Below are 9,022 nucleotides of genomic sequence, written 5' to 3'. Positions count from 1 at the left end.
ATCAATGATGAATTGAAAGTATGCAGATGATTGTTTTTTGTGGAGAATGGGGAATCCAAGGTATTTCCCAAAGAAAATTGTGTGCCTGATGGACAAATAGTTGGAGAGGTTCTGTATGGAATCCTATGGGATGTTTGAAGAAAACAGGACTTTTGATTTGGTGAGGTTGATTTTCTGTCCTGACTGCTCATTGAAGTTCTGCAATATTGAAAGAATGGTATTGTAGTTCCTGTCATTGGCTTTAGCAAAGAGGGTTAGGTCATCCGCAAAGAAGAGATGGGATATTTTTGGTCCAGACCTACTTATACTTATGGGATGCCATTGGTCATGTAGGACTTGCCTTATCAATATATCTTGATAGTCTTTCCATGTACATAATGAATAGGTAGGGAGACATAGGGTCTCCCTGCCTAATGCCTCTTGAAGGTTTGAATGACTCTATTTTTACCCCATTGACAAGAATGGAAATGGATGATGTACTGACGCAGGACATGATGAGCTTAGATAAGCCTTAGGGAAAATTGAAAGCAGCTAGAGTGTCTCTAATAAAGGACCATTCTAGCCTATCAAAGGCCTTTTCTAGGTCTATTTTTAGGATCATGTTGCCACTTTTTCCCCTAATTTTTCTGAAGTGTGTGATATATTCTTGGACAATAATGGCATTATCACAGGCTCTCCTATTAGAAAGGAAGCTAGCTTGGCTTGGCCCAATGATGTGAGGCAGAATAGGCTTTATCCTGTTCATAATGATTTTTGTGATTGTCTTGTAAATGGTGTTACAAAGTTCTATTGGCCTAAATTGTTTTAGCATTGAAGCTTGGGGGCATTTAGGGATTAGGCACAAGAGAGTTTAGTTCATGGTGCTATCCATAGAGCTTGTAGAGAAGCATTTTTGATAGAAGTTTGTGACAGAGTCCTCTACTATGTCCCAATACCTTTGGTAGAAGAAGGAGTGGAGGCCATCAGGGCCAGGAGATTTGAAGGGTTTATGGGAGAACACTGCCCTTTTAATCTCACTCACATCAAGAGGTTTATCCATAAAAGCTCTGTGTCTTTCAGACAGAATGGGTGGCATGGTGGAGTGGCTTGTGAAAGTCCAAGGGGATTTAGTGTGGGATGTGGTGTATAGATTAGTGAAGAAGGCCACAATTGCTGTATGAATGTCATTCTGGTCATGTAGCCAGTTTCCATTCTCTTCATTAAGAGAGAGGATTTTGTTCCTCCTTCTTCTATTGAGGGTGGATGTGTGAAAGAATCTAGTGCTAGTATCACCCTCATTTAGCCAGTTTACCTTGACTTAAGTTTCTAGAAGTCTTATTCATTTTTGAGGATTAGGTTGAGTTCAGCAGTTAAATTTGTTTCAAGGTGTAACAGGTAACTGCTGAATTGGTAGCTAGGAGATCTCTGTATTCTAGAGATTCTTGCTAGGATTCTCCTCTTTTGATGGAAGATGTTTCCAAAGACTTCCTGGTTCCACTTGGTGACCAGAGTCTTGAAGCTTTCAGTGGATTGAAGAAGGGTGGAATGGTCTAAGAAGGCCCTATTGATGATATTAGGGAATGAAGGGTGGCTAGTCCACATTGACTCAAACCTAAAGGGCCTTGATGGTTTATTGTTTGGAGGCCCTACCAAGTTAATTTGTAAAAGGCAATGATCTGAGTGGGTCCTAGGAAGGTGCAGTATAGTAGCTTCTGGGTACTGTTCAATCCAGCCTTCATTTGCGAAGCACCTATCTATTCTTTCCAGTATTAGTGAGGTTTTGTTACTGTACCTTTTATTAGTCCATGTGTATTTACTTTCTTTATAGCCTAGGTCTAGAAGGTTACACTCATTTATACAGTTCCAAAACAGGTTGCTGCGGCTCAGGTTTATGGAATTGCCCCCAAATTTGTCCCTGACATTTAAGAATTCATTGAAGTCTCCTCCTATAAACTAGTTGGTTTTTAGATATTGTGATTAGGTTCTCCCATATGAGTTTCCTATTTGCTAAGAGATTACTAGCATAAATAGCAGAGAAGATCCATGGAGGGTGGTTGGGACTTACCTTAACCATTGCATGGATGCCTTGGGGGGTAGTTGCCACTTCTTCAACTACCACAAACTCTTCTTTCCACATAAACATTATACCCCCAGATAACCCTACTGTCGGAAACTGAATGATCATATCGAACTGGAGTTCTTGAGCTAGATTTTGGTGGTCTGCCATTTTCATTTCAAGCAGGACAAACATCGCAGGTTTGTGCATTTTCACCATTTCTAAACAGTGCCACTTGAATTCGACATTGTTTCCACCCCTAACATTCCATATAATGTGATTCATCATTGGAGTTGGTGGTGGTTGGTGAGGTCCCTCTTGAGGGCTCTTTGGTCCTTACAGACCCTTCATTTGAGGTGGGGGGACTTCCTCTTGACACTCAATACTGGAGTTAGGTTGAGTAGGGGTTTCATCGGACCATGAGTTTGGGTTGAGACGAGGCTCATTCCACACTTGGTCATTGTTCTGGGGCATAGTACTACTATTATCTCGCTGGTTTCTGTGCTGAACTCTATCGCTCTCACTGAGTCCAGAAGTAGTGAGTCCATTCGTGGTGTGGCATAGGGTGTTCCCTCTTTCTCTGAGGCATTTTTCTTCTTGAGGATCTCTAACGCTTTGGAGATTCCTTTCTTGATGTTCTGGAGAGGTGGTGAATTGCTCTTCTCTTTTGGAGCAGAAGATGATGGTTTGTTTTAAGATGGCTGGTCGATCATAACGAAGACCAGCTCCGCTGATGGATCCTCTTTCATCAAATCTATGAAGAAAGGTAGGGTTTGGAAGCTCTGTAGAATGTGGTTGTTGAGATATTGAGGGTTCGTTAAAGGGGAGTTGCTGTCTCTGTTGACCATCGATTGCCATAGGAGAGGTCCAAAGGCTTCCAGTGCTTTGCTCAATGCTTCCATCGTGACTCTGGCTAGGTGGGCTGTGTTTTGCACTATCAGGGTCACCTTCTGATTGCCTAGGGTGAAATTGTAGGAGAGCCCCTGGCCTTGTAGAGCAACCTCCAACCAGGAGGCCGGTTGGTGGTCCGGTGGTGGTGGTAGGGAGGTGATGATGGTTGGTTGCATTTTATTTTCCATTTTTATGTTTCTTTGCTTTACTACTTTGGGTAACAAGTGGGGTGAACTTAAGGGACTGTCATTCCATCAGAACCCTTTTTGGTGTCAAATCTTGGTCAGTGGAAGGGTTACTGGATATCGAAACTAGGGGTGGGATAGTCATTAATTGGGGATCTAATGGAGGTGACGGTTGTAGTCTTTTCATCTGTAAATGAGGGGGGGTACCAAATATGACACTTGATTGTTGGTGACGACTATTGATATTTCTCCATTAGAGGTCATTTCAGGAGTGCTGGTAGGGGAAGCGTAGGTGAGTATGTTTGGCTATGGAATTGAGCTGACAGTCATGACCTTGTTTGAGTACCCGTTTGGGAAAAAGGGATCGACCCCATTGTGTATTTTGCCATTCTTGAGAAGTGTGGTCTTGGGAGTTGGGCTAGAGGCCCCTTGAATGTTGGGTTCATGATTGGGGTCGGTAGGGTAGTTAGGAGCTAGCCCCGCTTTCCTTTTGGCGCTTGTACTAGGCTGGGCCCTTATGCCAGTTCTCTGACTTTGTTGGGTCAGACCTTATGGGTTAGTGGTGCTTATGTTATGCATTGGGCCATTGGGTCTCTTTTGAGAATTTTGGGCAGGGTTGACTTTTTTTGAATTGTAACGCAGAGTTTGAGTTTGGAGAAATTTACCTGAGTTGGCATCAAACAAATTTATCTGTATCTCGTCCGTCTATGGAGCATGTTGTGGTTTGTTCATTCTACTATTATTTTTGTTTGTTATTTTTGCTAGTCCCTGCTTGTGTCTTCTTGGGAAGATAACAATTTTCCACTCGCTTTCCTCCGATATGACTGCTTTCCTTTGATGAGCTTCCTGTGGTTCATGGGTTGTTGTGGGTGTGGGTGCCCTGTAATTGCAAATTTATGCAATGTGCCCGATTCTACCACACATGGTGCACAGTGTCCCCTCCCCTTCATAGATCACAGCCTGTTTATGGTCCCCTATTGTTACCGATGTTTCTACTGGGGTTTCCAGTGGTACTTGAATTCAAATATGGGCATAGCTTCCTCTTAGAGTAGAGGATGTACATTGGTCTATCTTGAGAAGTTTGCCCAGTTTCCTACCAATTATTTCTAGGATATCCTAATCATAGAATTCTGTTGGTAATTATGGGAGCCGGATCCATATGGCAGTAGAAGTAAGGGTGGCTTCTTGAGGGACAAATTTAGGTTCCTATTTTCGTATAGATAGGAAATTTCCAGAGATGAACCAGGGGCCAAGGTGGAGAGCCTTAACCATACTTTCTTCTAAACTAAATTTGACTGTGTAGAAGTCCCATCCTAGGTCAATCAAGATTAACTATTCGGATGGCTTCCATAGCTCATTTAGTTTAGATTGAAGGAGATGGTGAGACATCTTCTGCTTGAAAACTTTGATGATTACAGAGTAATGCCATGAAAGGTAAAGACATTTTTTGTCATCTTGTGAAAGGGGAATTGAACCCTCAATGTGCTTCCCTTTGTCAAGATCTAGATTTGGTTGATGGTCGACCTCATAATAATCATTTTGGTTGCTCTCTGGTTTGTCCAAAAGCATTTTCTTATAGGAGTGATGAGATAATTCTACCTCTATTTGGCTATGCTTATCCGAGAATTCCGATGAGATTGGTGGTTTGATCAGTGGGGGATCCATGAACAAGGGCAAGGACAAAGGAACTAGTAGAGAGAACTTTTTTTAGGAATATGGGTTAAATTTTCAAGTACTTAGTGTAAAAATTGTTCAAAACCACGTAAGGAGACAAATTGTCTGATCATGCGGGTCTACTAACATAACAAAAGAGAAAAGAAAATAGTCTCAAGTACAATAAAAAAGAAAAAGGAAAAGGTATGCAAATGGGGTCTTCTCACATACTTATTTATTTACCTATACATACATCTATACTATATTAAAAGTGGGAAGACCTTAAGTTAAAAGTTTAATTACCTATTTACCCTTTAAGAAAATTAATTATCCTAAATTTTAAAAAAAGGGAAGAAACTAACGCCTACCATATAAGGCAACGTTTCAAACCATTATGAAGCCTTATAACAAAAGAAGGCAACGGTTCATTAATGCACTCAACAATTACCTTCTATTTTAATATGTGTATCAAGAAGCAGGGGTTGTGATGATGTTGGATTTCCTCCAAATTCTCACAACGAGAAAGAAGTGCAAAAATAGGAGAGAGAGACAACATAAGAGTTAGAACTTGAATTTAAAGGCCTACAAAAAATTCTTCACATTGCTCTCTACATAGGATTGTAGGAGTATCACCAATTGAGTTTCTGGCAGGAGTATAAAAAGATAATAGGAGTACCACCAATACAGTTTCATGAATTCTTGCAATGTACCCGTTCTAATTTTAACGTTTGTTTGTTAATAAACCATTTCAACTTTTTTTTTTTCAAGTCAATCTTCTCGCTCAGTATCTCTCATCTCTAGTGTGGTTATCTGAAATGTTAATATTACAAAATTACATATATTCATCTGTTTATTAAATGAAGTGACAGAACGAAGACATGAATGATGTGACAAAGCGAATGTCTTCAAACGTGTCAAATGACATGGTTTTCTGGCTCAAATGATGTTCTTCCTTGCCGTTGTTAGGAGAGATTGGAATAGTTTGACAAAAATAAATACAGGTTTCTTGATTAACTTATAACTTATTTTTATATTAATATGTACCATTCGTTATTTATGAAATTTATTCTGTACAAGTGTTATGACATATATTTATTATGTTATGATTTTGAAATATATTAATTTGCAGGAATGTGATGACTAGAAAAAACATATGGTTATAAATTAATTTCATTTTTTCTTCTGCCAAATAAAAATGATTAATTAATATGCAATTTGTAAGCACGCATAAAATATTATGGATGATTATTTTCAAGGTTGAAAGATATAAATTAAGCTTAAATTAATATTTAAAAATATTTTTGAGATCATGTAAAAAATTAAAGTTTACATAAATATTATTTACCAATTAATGACATGTTATCATAAATCTGAAGTCTCTTGAGAGAAGCATAACATATTAATAATTTATGTATTACGTTGGACAACAAAATATATGAACAATTTAAAATTTGTGATATATATTGGTCATTAAAAGCTCTTGAATTTTAGTCTTATTTTTTTAAATAAGTTTCATTTAGTTAAATGGGATGAAAGAAGAAATTACCTTACCGTATTAAACTAATGTGAAGAAAGGACTATGGTAACTAGAGGAAGATATAAAGGTCTAAGCATTTATTGAAGAAAAAGAAATTGATACTTTTAAATAGTACATAGAATATATAGAACCATACCCTTAATGTAATCATTTACTTGATTATCTAATTTTTAATAGGTAGATAAAGGATGACTCATTACTTCAGGTGTATATGATGAAATTGCAATTGTTTGCATGACATATATTTTAAAACATGAATAGTGAGGCTTAAACTAACGCAGAAAAGAGAAATCAACCTTGAGAAGATGCCAAGCCAATTGATATTAGTATTGATGAAGGATATGAAAAATATCAAAATGTCTAGAAGAACAGATTTAGAGTCCGTCGAAGAGTATATTTGTTTGACGTTAATTTATTCATAAAGGATCTTAACATTATACGAGAATGCTAGCTTTTGGTATATTTAAATTTATTATTTAAAATTAAATATATATAATTCACGTGCAATGCACGTGTAGAGAGACTAGTACTATATTAAAAGCATGAACTCCCTAACCTAAAAGTTAAATTACCTAAATACCCTTCTGAATAATCTAATTATTAATTTTACCTTTAAAAATAAAAAAACAAATACCGTGCAAATACCTCAAGCCGAATGGATGTGTCTCTTGAAATTTATTAATTGGTTCGATATTAATCCTTTGTTGCTTGGTTGTCAATCAAACCATTCTCCGTAAAGAAACGTTTATGTCAACTTCATCCATAAAAAGAATTTGAAGAGAAAAAAAAGGTTGTACATAAACAAACTTTGATTTGCAAATAAATATGTCTACGAAGTTGATATCGATGTACTTCTTAAATACCTGAAAATTAAAGCACTTAACACTTTTAATTCATAATATTACTAAGTGCGTAAATTACACAGAATGAAGAAGCATTAGAAAAATCATCAATGAATTACGTACAAATATGCTCAGAAGTCAGAAGCTTCTGAAATAATTTTTATCCTTTGTTTTCCTATTGGTTCTTTCTGGTTCATCTGCGGGTTAAAAATCCCTTTTATGTATTTGTTTATTTCATAGGTGTGTATTGAATAGAGCTTGAAGAATTTTTTTAACAAATCTCTAATATTGGTACATTTAAAGAGAATACAGCGTGGTGTAGAAATGATTGTGCGGAACAACAACACAACCATCTCAGAGTCTCCACAATTACCAAAATAGACCTAAGATACCAGTAATAAAGAAGCAAGAGTGAGCATTAACATTACAATTTCTCTTCTATTTTCATAATGTTTTCATGACTTTGTGAAGCAAAAAGTTCAAGTGTAATCATACATTTTGCTTTATGGACTGACTTCTCCTCATCTAAGTTCAATAACAGATACAAAATTTAATCTGATCTAGTATTCGTTTCCAAAATATTCACGGCTTGAAAACTCTGTCAATAAGAAAGTAACCATATTAGAATATTGCCATAACCAAGATTTATATAATCAACATTAACTAATTTGAAATTGACACTACAAATTAGTTTATGAACTCTTGTTCAAGAAACTTTTTGATGTTAAATAACACACTAATATTTAAAAATAGATTTTTATTGGAAACCATTAAGGTAATATTAATGACATATAAACATTTATTTTTCTATTCCTTCATCGTTTGTTGGCAATTTTAAGGTACTTGGCCTTACACAGTTACAAGACTTGAATGTTGATATTATGTTGGTTCTACCTAAGACATTTATTTTTAGAATATTAATAAATTAAGATCCGATTTTAGTTTTTGTTCTCCACGATAATGAAAATCATTTCTTCATAAATTAGAACTGAGCTGAAAGTTATCTATCGATCTTTTACAAGATAATTAGAAAAAAAAAGTATATTCTGTGTATTACTATACAATTAATTTAACTAAATTTATCACATATATTGAATTAAGCAAATGTCAAAATGTAATAGCATTTGTATTCATCAACAAAATAAAATTTTGCATTATTTTAACGTCAACTGTTATTTTTCAAACATTTGTTCTTTGCATATATATTTTTAATTACTTGATGTAGTACATCTGTACCGCGCACGTATATTGGAACTAATATGTAAAAAGGCAAGAAATATAGTGTAGAGCTGAAAAATAAAAACGTGTTGCGATGAATGAGTCTCATTTGGTTTAGATCTACTTCTTTGTTAACTATGTCAAAAAGAATCAGTCACGTTTATTTTTTCAACACAACATATATCACGTTGACGTTCAAAGTATGCGTCCATGCTCTTAGCAATAGATTTGTTTTGCTTTTAACGTTAAAACATTGAAGTTTTCTTTTTGATTATTGTTTATTTTACTTAGTCTAGATAGGTATGTGATAAGGGTAACAGTTATTTTAATCTAGGATAATCATATCATCTTAAGTTGGTTGCCTAATGCGTGACATTATCATATACATAATGTGAGCATTTGACTTGGCTCGTTCGTGATTTCATGTCATTATATTTAAAAAAAATAAAATAAAAATCCTTTTTTGACATTTAAAATCACTTCCTTTGAGACAGCTCAGTTTCATTTTAGTTAAGACAAGAATACCGATGAAAATGACAACCTTGGGATATTACTACAAACCACAGCACTTGTGACCTCAATAAAATAAAGTTCAAGTCACCAAGGAACTAAGGGGTTATTTGGATGTATTAAGAAAAATAATATATGTATTAGCATTTGT

Source organism: Nicotiana sylvestris, chromosome 11, assembly GCF_000393655.2.
Source record: "Nicotiana sylvestris chromosome 11, ASM39365v2, whole genome shotgun sequence".
Lineage (NCBI taxonomy): Eukaryota > Viridiplantae > Streptophyta > Magnoliopsida > Solanales > Solanaceae > Nicotiana > Nicotiana sylvestris.
Note: the sequence above shows the minus strand (reverse complement) of the source record.